The sequence below is a fragment of the Macrobrachium rosenbergii genome, chromosome 24, assembly GCF_040412425.1.
Source record: "Macrobrachium rosenbergii isolate ZJJX-2024 chromosome 24, ASM4041242v1, whole genome shotgun sequence".
In the NCBI taxonomy this organism is placed as follows: Eukaryota; Metazoa; Arthropoda; class Malacostraca; order Decapoda; family Palaemonidae; genus Macrobrachium; species Macrobrachium rosenbergii.
The window spans coordinates 4,299,144-4,308,612 of record NC_089764.1 but is presented as its reverse complement, the minus strand read 5'-3'; positions in this window follow the sequence as shown (position 1 = coordinate 4,308,612).

Below are 9,469 nucleotides of genomic sequence, written 5' to 3'. Positions count from 1 at the left end.
ACAGGTTAGCAAGTTGAGAGATAGGTACTTCGTTTTCTGTTTCAAAATTGGTAAGTACCCCATTCTCGTAAGTTGCGCAGAACGCCGTTTTCTGTTCTTCTTTTAGAGGGGTAACTTTACCTTTCTCTAGTGTTCTTTTGGTTTCTCTTTTTTTATGTTGTTACGCTCAGGGCGTGTGATTACTCACAAAATGCCGGACGATGCAGCAAGCACATCCCAATCAATTGTGGTGCATAAAGTGACGAACATTAATGCGGGAATTAATAATTTTAAAGGGTTAGTTGATGGGAAGCCAACCCAAAATATAGAAACTTTCATTGAGTCAGTGAACAATTATCTGAATTCCAAGAAAATTACGAATGGCGCTGAAGCTTTAACAGAGGCTAAATCATTTCTGGATTTAGATAAAGGAGATATTGGGAAACGAGCACGCAGTTTCAGGTTCAGAAGGTGTAAAACTTGGAATGAACTGCAGAAATTTCTACGAGCTACTTATGGCGGAGTTCAACGTGAATGCGCAGTTCGGAATTTGCGAGAGTTTCTCAAAATAAAGAAGGGCAATGATTCACTAGTCACATACAGTGCGAATTTATTTGATGCAGTAGTTGAGTTAAAGAAATCTATAATAGGCTCTCCATGGGTAACTGGAAATAATATCTCCTTAGATAATTTTGAAAGATTGTTACACTTTGCTTGCCTTTTAACGTCGGTCCCAGATGTAATTGTAGATAGTTTTGATAAGAGAATTGATCAGGATACAGACGAATCCTTTTTGTTTGCACAGATTAACAAAAATCTAGCAAAATGCCCGACACTGGACAGTAGTTTTGTACAGGAGGTGCAAAGATGTCAGCTGCGGTTTCCAAACCACAGAATAATGATAGTCGCTCGCATTCGGGAAATGATGCAACAGCGAAGACATGTGCACGAGTAGAATCGAAGAAAATTCAGAGAGATCAGTCACAACGATACGTTGTTTTAATTGTGATAAAATAGGCCATAGTAAATCAAATTGCAGAGTGAGATATTGTTCAGTTTGCAAATCTTCAGATCATGGATGGAGATTTTGCCCAGCCACAAAGAGTAGAGATTATTCAGGGAAGTCACGGGGAGGTTTTTCTAGATATGACAGGAGAATTCCACATGATGCAAGTTCTAGATACACAAAGGAACAGCAGAATTTTCACAAGATAAGTTCGAAAACGGACACAGGATAATGACTAATCAGGTCGTAGAGTCACTAGAACCTAGGCCGATTGTACGTGGATTCTCTAATGGCAATGAAATTTTTATTTTCATTGATTCTGGTAGCTCAGTTAACTTAGTAAATGCTGACCTTTTTCACTCGAGGTTTCCAGAGTGCAAATTAGTCCCTTCTAGTGAGACAGTGTGTGATGTACAAGCGAGAAAACTGAATATTTTAGGTTGTCATTTCTTACGCTTTGTATCGGTGGAAAGACAATAGTAGAATCATTTTTGGTCATAGAAGGATTAGCCTTAGGTGAAATGGTTTTGCTAGGACACCCTTCTTGTATGCGACATAACATCAACATTCTTACGGGAGTTCAGGGATTACAATAGGTGAGTCAGGTTGTTTTGTTCCATATATACACAGGAAAAAACTTGTGAGAAACCTAAGACACAGTCTGAGACATGTGTAACACATTCATTAGAGAGTGAAGATATTCCAAAAGATCTTTCAAAGGATTTTTGTTGGAAGATATTGAATTGCAACCGCGAGTTCCTACATTAGTTAAAGTGTCGCTGAAAGAAAAAAGTTTCCTTCTCAAATGTGTGCGTTGTTGAGGGAACCGAGAAATTCAAAGACGTTGTGAGTACGGTGTCAGTGAATGAAATTTCAGTCGCAGGCGTGACTTCAGTAGAATTAGTTAGCTATCAAGACTCAGTGAAAAATATCACAAGGGTACTTATGTAATTGATTTTGAAGAGTTTAATGAAGAGCATAAATTAGTGAGTTTTGTGGAGACGGGAATATGTTTCCTAACGAGGAGCAACAGTTCCGAAGTCAGGTTCTACATGAACACTTGGCTAAAGTTGATTATCCTGAGTATTCAGATAAAGTAGAGAAAGTGTTGAAAGAATATCTAGATATCATTGCTTTGAAGGGAGATAAATTAGGAGTTACAGATGTTTTAGAACATTCAATCCGCCTAGAAAAGGGTACAAAATCCCATATATATTCCAGCATATCGAATTCCTTTTAAGATCAGAGAAGAAGTAGAAAAAGAAGTTCAGAAGTGGGGAGTCGGAAGGCATTATCAGACCGTCCAATTCTCCGTTTAATTTTCCTTTGCTTGCAGTTCCTAAGAAAGACGGTAGTATCAGAGTTTGTGTAGATTTTCGTAAATTGAATGAAAAACATGCCCAGATAGATATCCGGTAGCTTGTTTGCCTGATTTGTTTGTTGAGATCGGTGGCAAGAATATATATTCATCTATAGATCTTATGCAAGGGTTTTTACAGGTTCCCTTTGTGAGAGTAGCCAAAATATACAGCATTTTCGGTACCAAAGGGACATTACGAGTTTAATAGGATGCCTTTGGATTACAAGGGTCCCTAATAACATTTACTAGACTGGTTAACACAGTACTTCATGGCTTGTTAGGAAAGTCGGTGTTTGTGTACATGGATGACATTCTCATATGCACAGATACAATTGAAGAACATCTAAAGGTGTTAAAAGAAGTCCTCAAGCGATTACGGTTCGCTGGGTTAAAGGTCAAATTGGCCAAATGTGAGTTTCTGAAGAGAAAAATTGTCTATTTAGGACATGTTATCTCTAAAGAGGAGTTAGAGTGAATGATGAGAAAGTTAAAGCCATTGTGAATTTTCCAGTTCCCAAAACCAGGAAACAGATTCGTTCGTTCCTAGGTATGTCGGGTTTCTTTCACGCCGTTTTGTGCGGAATTTTTCTACAATAGCGTCTCCATTGACAGATTTGTTACGAGAAGACGTTAAGTTTGTTTGGGGTGATAGTCAACAATTAGCTTTTGAGAAGCTTAAGAACGCTTTGGTGAACCCACCAGTTTTGAAGTTTCCAGATTTTAGTCAACCGTTCACCTTAGTGACTGACGCGAGTCAGGAAGGTATAGGTGCGTGTTTGATGCAGAAATTTGAGGGGAAATTACACCCAATTGCTTTTTATAGCAGAAAGTTCAAAACACGTGGTAGTAACGAAAGGCTGATGTCAGTTGTGGACAAGGAGGCTTTCGCAGTCGTCTCTAGCCTTGTTCATTTTAAGATGTTGTTGTTGGGAAATAAAGTTGAGATTTTTACAGATCATCAACCGTTGTTAGAGCTTTTAATAAGCCAAATTTGTCGCCCAAGAGAGCACGTTGGTTCCTAACATTGAGAGATTTTGATGCAAACCTCAAATACATTGAAGGTAAGCATAATGTAGTTGCAGATGCATTGAGCAGATATTTTCCGGTCGAGGATGAGGAAATACACACCGAATCCTGTGTGGGTGAAGAGAGTAAATATTTGGTGTCTAATGTCTCTGATATTAGTAGTTCTGAGAGATCGCATGTAGAGGACATACACGTTCCTACAGTGCATACTTCGGGGAGAAATAGTGAGTCGGCAGTCTCGGGAGAGATTGTTATTCGTGATAGTGAGAGTAACGCAGTGTGTTATATTACGGGTGAAAATGTCACTTGGGACATAGGCTTGCTGGAACAAAAGCAAGATGAAGATAAATTGTTGTCAGATGCTAAGGCATTTCTTAAGGGAGTTTCACCGAAGAAAGGGTATAAGTTGCCTTTTTCTGGTCTAGAGTTGGAGAATAATTTATTGGTGAGAAAAGTTAAGTATAACTTGAAGTACTCTGAAGCATGGGTGAGATTACACAAATCATCATCGTGCCAGAGAGTCTAGTACCACAAGTTCTAGACATTGTACATTGTAAATTTGGTTCTCCTCATTTAGGTGTAGACAAGACGTATGAAAACGTCAGGTCAAAGTTCTTTGGAAAATATGTTTTCCGCAGTAGAAGCCTTTGTGAAGAAGTGTGCTATTTGCAATGCGAATAAGCCAGCGACGACAGTGTCGTGTCGTTTGGGTTCATATCCCATACCACATAGGCCGTTTCAGAGAGTGCATATGGATATTCTGGGTAACTTCTCAGAGTCCGCTTATGGTTATAGACATTTATTAGTAGTTGTTGATGAGTTGACTCGCTTTGTCGAGATTTTCCACTGAAATACAAATCAGCTGAGGAAGTTGCTATAGCGTTCTTTAAGGGGATAATTTGTCGATATGGTGTTCCTGAATGTCTGATCACAGACAATGGTAGGGAGTTTATTAATAAGACTTTAGACGGTCTTGCTAATTTGTTGGGGATAAAGAAAGTATCTATAATCCCGTATAGACCTGAAGCAAATGGGTTATGTGAGAGGGCGAATCGGAAAGTAATCGAAGCTTTACATGACGGTGGGTGGTTCCGATACACATTGGGACAGATCTTTGGATGAAGTGCGATATAGTATCAATACTATGATGAATGACACAATTAAGATATCTCCAGCAGAAGCTTTGTATGGATACAAGTTGAAAGGACCTTTTGATTTGTTACCAGAGCGAGTTCAGGTGATGTTACGGTCACTTCATTGATAAATACAGCGAGAAAAGATTTGCACGTATCAGTAAAGAACTTGAACTTAGTTCGCGTGCAATGGTAGAGAAAAGTAACGCGAAATCGAGGGGAGTAGCTTTTTCGATGGGTGATAGAGTGTTTGTTAAAGTGAATGTTCGGAATGATCTGAATTATAAATTAAGTCCGAAGTTCCACGGACCTTTTGAGATTGTAGAGATCAAAAAGAGGGAATAGATTTGTAGTTAAAGATGTAAACACTGGAGTGACGAAATTGACCCATATTTCGAAGTTGAAGAAAGTTGGGATGTAATGGAACATTTGTATATAGTCATGTAATGGAACGTTTGTATATAGTTAGAGGGATAAATGGGTTGATGTTTGTATATATATGATATTTTTTTTTGTCTCTTGTTCATTTTGGATGTTGAAGTTCTTAATCATTTGTTTTCGAATGATTTTAGGAATTGAGACATGGGCTAATTTCATACGAGATTTGACCCGTGTGTTAGTGTGTTAGTTGTGTTATTGATGTTATGATGAGTTTTGTCATCTGACGCAATGTGTGTGTTGTTTAGGATTTTTTTTTTTGGGGAGGTACTTAGTATATCGGACCGAACAAGTCTTATTTTTTTTTTTCGGGTTGGGAGATCGTATTTGAGTATTTGGATTTTTTTCAGTTTCTTTTTTTTAAAAATGAAGGGAGCTGTATTGTGAGTAGTTGTAGTTGTTAAGATCATGGGAGCGATTGCCATTACGTCAATTGCTATTTTGTTGAGAGTTAGTCAGGTGTTGCGAAATATTTACTAACCGGAGTAGAACTTTCATGTCTTTACGAGATATGATACCTTTAGTGTTTGGATAGGATTCTCGAGTATTTTTTTTTTCTGTTGGATAGAATTTTTTATGAGTGAGTTCCGTAGAGTTGTTGTGCTTAGTAGTGAGTTGACTGTGATTATTCTGAGATACAAACTTGGAATTAGTTCACATTGTGAGTGTTTGACTTTTGCATTAGTAGTTTTGTTTGGTTCAGTAACATGAAACCTTTTTGTTATTAGACCTTTTTCGAGTGTTTTTGGAGACTCAGTAGTGACATGGGATGGATTAGAGACCATGTTCATTTTGGGAGATCAATATCAAGGTTCGGGAGTTGATTATAAGACAAGTTGTACTTTAGTTAGAGAGAAGTGTGTGTGTGACAGTAGTATTTTCCAGTTGCGAGTTGTGTCTGTGGGTGGTTGTGAATTATCATTAGTTCATGGACAGACTCCAACAGAATGTGACTTTAGACAGTTCCTGCGAGATTACCACATCGAGTCCACCAGCACTCTTTACTGCCATGTTTTGCAAGGAGTGCAGTTACAATGATGTGCCAGAGCAACAAGTCGACATCATTCGTTCTTCAAGGATCCAAACTGTTTGATTCATCCTGCAGAATCCTGTCTACGGAATTTCTCGTACTTAGCCGTGCTGTATTCAACAGTTCCGAGAAGATAATTATGCGTCATACGCATAACGAGCATTTGGTAGTGGCGGTACCTACAACCAAGGTGCCAATGACGGTTCCACCGTTGGAAGACATTGACGATTCCGTGATGTTCCAGTATCAGGAATATATTATGCCGACAATTTTAATTGTCTTAATAGCTATTTTACTGATAATTCTTGTTGTGGGGTAGTAAAGCTTATTCGTGTTTGTAAGATTACATGTAAAGGCTCTAAGAACACAACCCCAGTGACTTTGGAAGTGCGTCATGAGAGCAGTCCTTAAAGCTGCAGTGCAGTAGACATTGCTAATTGAGCATAGCCCTATTTTGTTATGTTTTATACATATGCTTTTGTTTTAGTTTGTCGTTAAGGAGAGCGAGACGCTCTTATGTGGTGGCCGAGCTCTATTTCAGAAAAATATGGCTGCTACAATTTTAAAGGACACATATATGCATTTCATAGCTTCAATGCTTTAAGATGTGATGAAAGAAATTTTTGAGTCAGATGGAACTAGGTCGAGAGACTCGGTAAAATCTTTGTGTTCAACAAATAGTTTGATTCCTCAGCAATATTGGCAGTCAGGTGATCTCCGAAGCGTTATGTATATTCGTGAGTACGTGCGTTAATTTGATCTAGATTATGCCAAAATCTGCCCTAAAAGTGAGTTTGATCGTTCATTAACGTGATAGAACTGCAGTTGTCTAGACGTAGCTTTGGAGAGGATCCAGGCTTTGAATCGGCAGATAAGGTAGAGTTTGAAATCTCTTGTTTTTATGGGAGAAAATTGAACTTGTGATTTTTTTACCATGATTTTCTAATCATTATGAACTTTTGAACTGGTGTGAGATTTAATATGAATATTCATACCTCTTTTATATTATTATTTTGTTATGTTACGTTTGCCATATCTTGGCTATGCATTTTACACTTTCCATTATTGTGTTTTGCATTTCATATATTTTTGGGAGTCTTCTATCATGTTTAATTCTTCCGACAGATGTCTGTGGACAGATGTCTGTGGACAGAGGGATAATGTGGAATAACATGTGGTAGACTGTTTTTTTTTTGACATGACTAATTATTGATTTGGGGAGTATGTGTGAGTTTGGATATTTTCAGGCTATTAGCCATAGTGAGACTTCTTTAATCAGAAGTGTTTTGCAGTTCAGAGTTTAGTTATCTGACTCGATAATTCATTTATTATGCATTTTAATCTTTGCTTTGTTTTATTCATTTCTTGTTGGGTTATTTGAATAATAAACCTATTTTTGTAGAAACTATTGAGTTTCTTTAAATAGTCCATTTAATTGATTTGGTGAGAAATGAGTGAGATTCGGGTGGGTGAACTTCGGAAAACGATGAGAGAGAGAGAGAGAGAGAGATGATACACGGAGAGAGAGAGAGAGAGAGATGAGAGAGAGAGAGAGAGAGAGAGAGAGAGAGAGAGAGAGAGAGAAGAGAGAGAGAGAGAGAGAGAGAGAGGAGAAAATAGATGTTGAAATTCTGAGAATTCATACGGTCGTTTTATCATGAAGAAAGATCGTTAAGATCACGCTACGTACACTTTCAAAAAGGTGTTAATCTGTTTCTTGTTACATATATATATATATATATATATATATATATATATATATATATATATATATATATATATATATATATATATATATATATATATATATATATATATATATATATATATATATATATATATATATATATATATATATATATATATATATATATATATATATATATATATATATATATATATAAATATATATATATATATATATATATATATATATATATATATATATATATATATATATATAATATAAATATTATATAATTATCATATATATATACATATATATATATATATATATATATATATATATATATATATTATATATATTTATATATATATATTCCATATATATGACATTGTTTCATTTGTATATATATATAATATATATAAATATATATATATAAATCTAAATATATATATATATATATATATATATATATATATATATATATATATATATTATATATATATATATATATATCCATAAAATATATATAAATATATATATATAGGAATGAATTAATGTATATGTATATCATCTATATGATTTAATAATGATATATATATATATATATATATATATATATTATATATAGAATAATATAATATTTTTATTCAATATATATATTATATATATAATACATTTTACCCGTGAAATATATATTACTAATAAAGAACCATAGTTTTGATATTAATGTATATATATATATAATGTCGATATTAGAATATAAAATGATATATATAACTGTATCAAAGCAGTATATCAATATATATATATATATAAATATATATACATTATCATATATAATATATAGCATCCTACATATATAAATATATTGTATTATATATATTCCCCATAATGCATAATTCAGTATATATTTCTTATTTAATGGCCATGTCTATATTATACCCAGAGCAATTATTCATTTTAAGGAATATCTGGAGGATATAGTCCTATATTCCTCAAATATTTATATAAAACATGTTATTCACGTGTTTGGTGTGAAGATAAATAAATAATGTGTATAGACGTATAAACAAATATTTCATTCTCATTTATATATATGCCTGTTAGAATACGCCGGAATAATATCATAAAAACATAATATCTTTAATCTATGGTAGGAATTTTATTTTCTCCCTTTCAACGTTCCTGACAGAGTTGAATGATGCACAAATTGATCCTTGTATTAGTACAGTGCTACTATTACAGATATATGTTAAAAATGTAAAAGTAACATTACAACAAACATAAAAAAACTTTAAAATGAAAAAAAGAAAAATCGAATCATTAAATTTCATTACTAATAAATTTCAACCAAAAATTGTCAATACTGAAATGAAAAGTTTTAAAAATCATTTTTGATATTTCATGCAAAAGAAATATACTACTAATCAAAATCAATATCTTGTAAGGTATGAAAGAGTTTTTCAATAAAAGAAGAAATATATAAAATCATGGAGCATAGCATTATGTGGACAAATCCTGGTAACAGTCACATCTTGTCGATTACCTTTTCCCTTTCTGGAGGACAGGATACCCCAAAGCCGGCTTACCGTGGTTTCTTCCAAGTTTTGAAATAATAATCTCCTTACTTGTTGGAACCCGTTTTAAAAGATGGCATGGTTCGTTAATACAGGTCCTCCTGTTTCTACTCATTCCAATTTGCAGTGAAGGGGAGGAAAGATAAAACACTAATTTTTTAAGACAATCTATTAATTCTATCTTTAATTTTATTATAAATGTAACATGTAGACAAATGTTTGTATGATGTTTA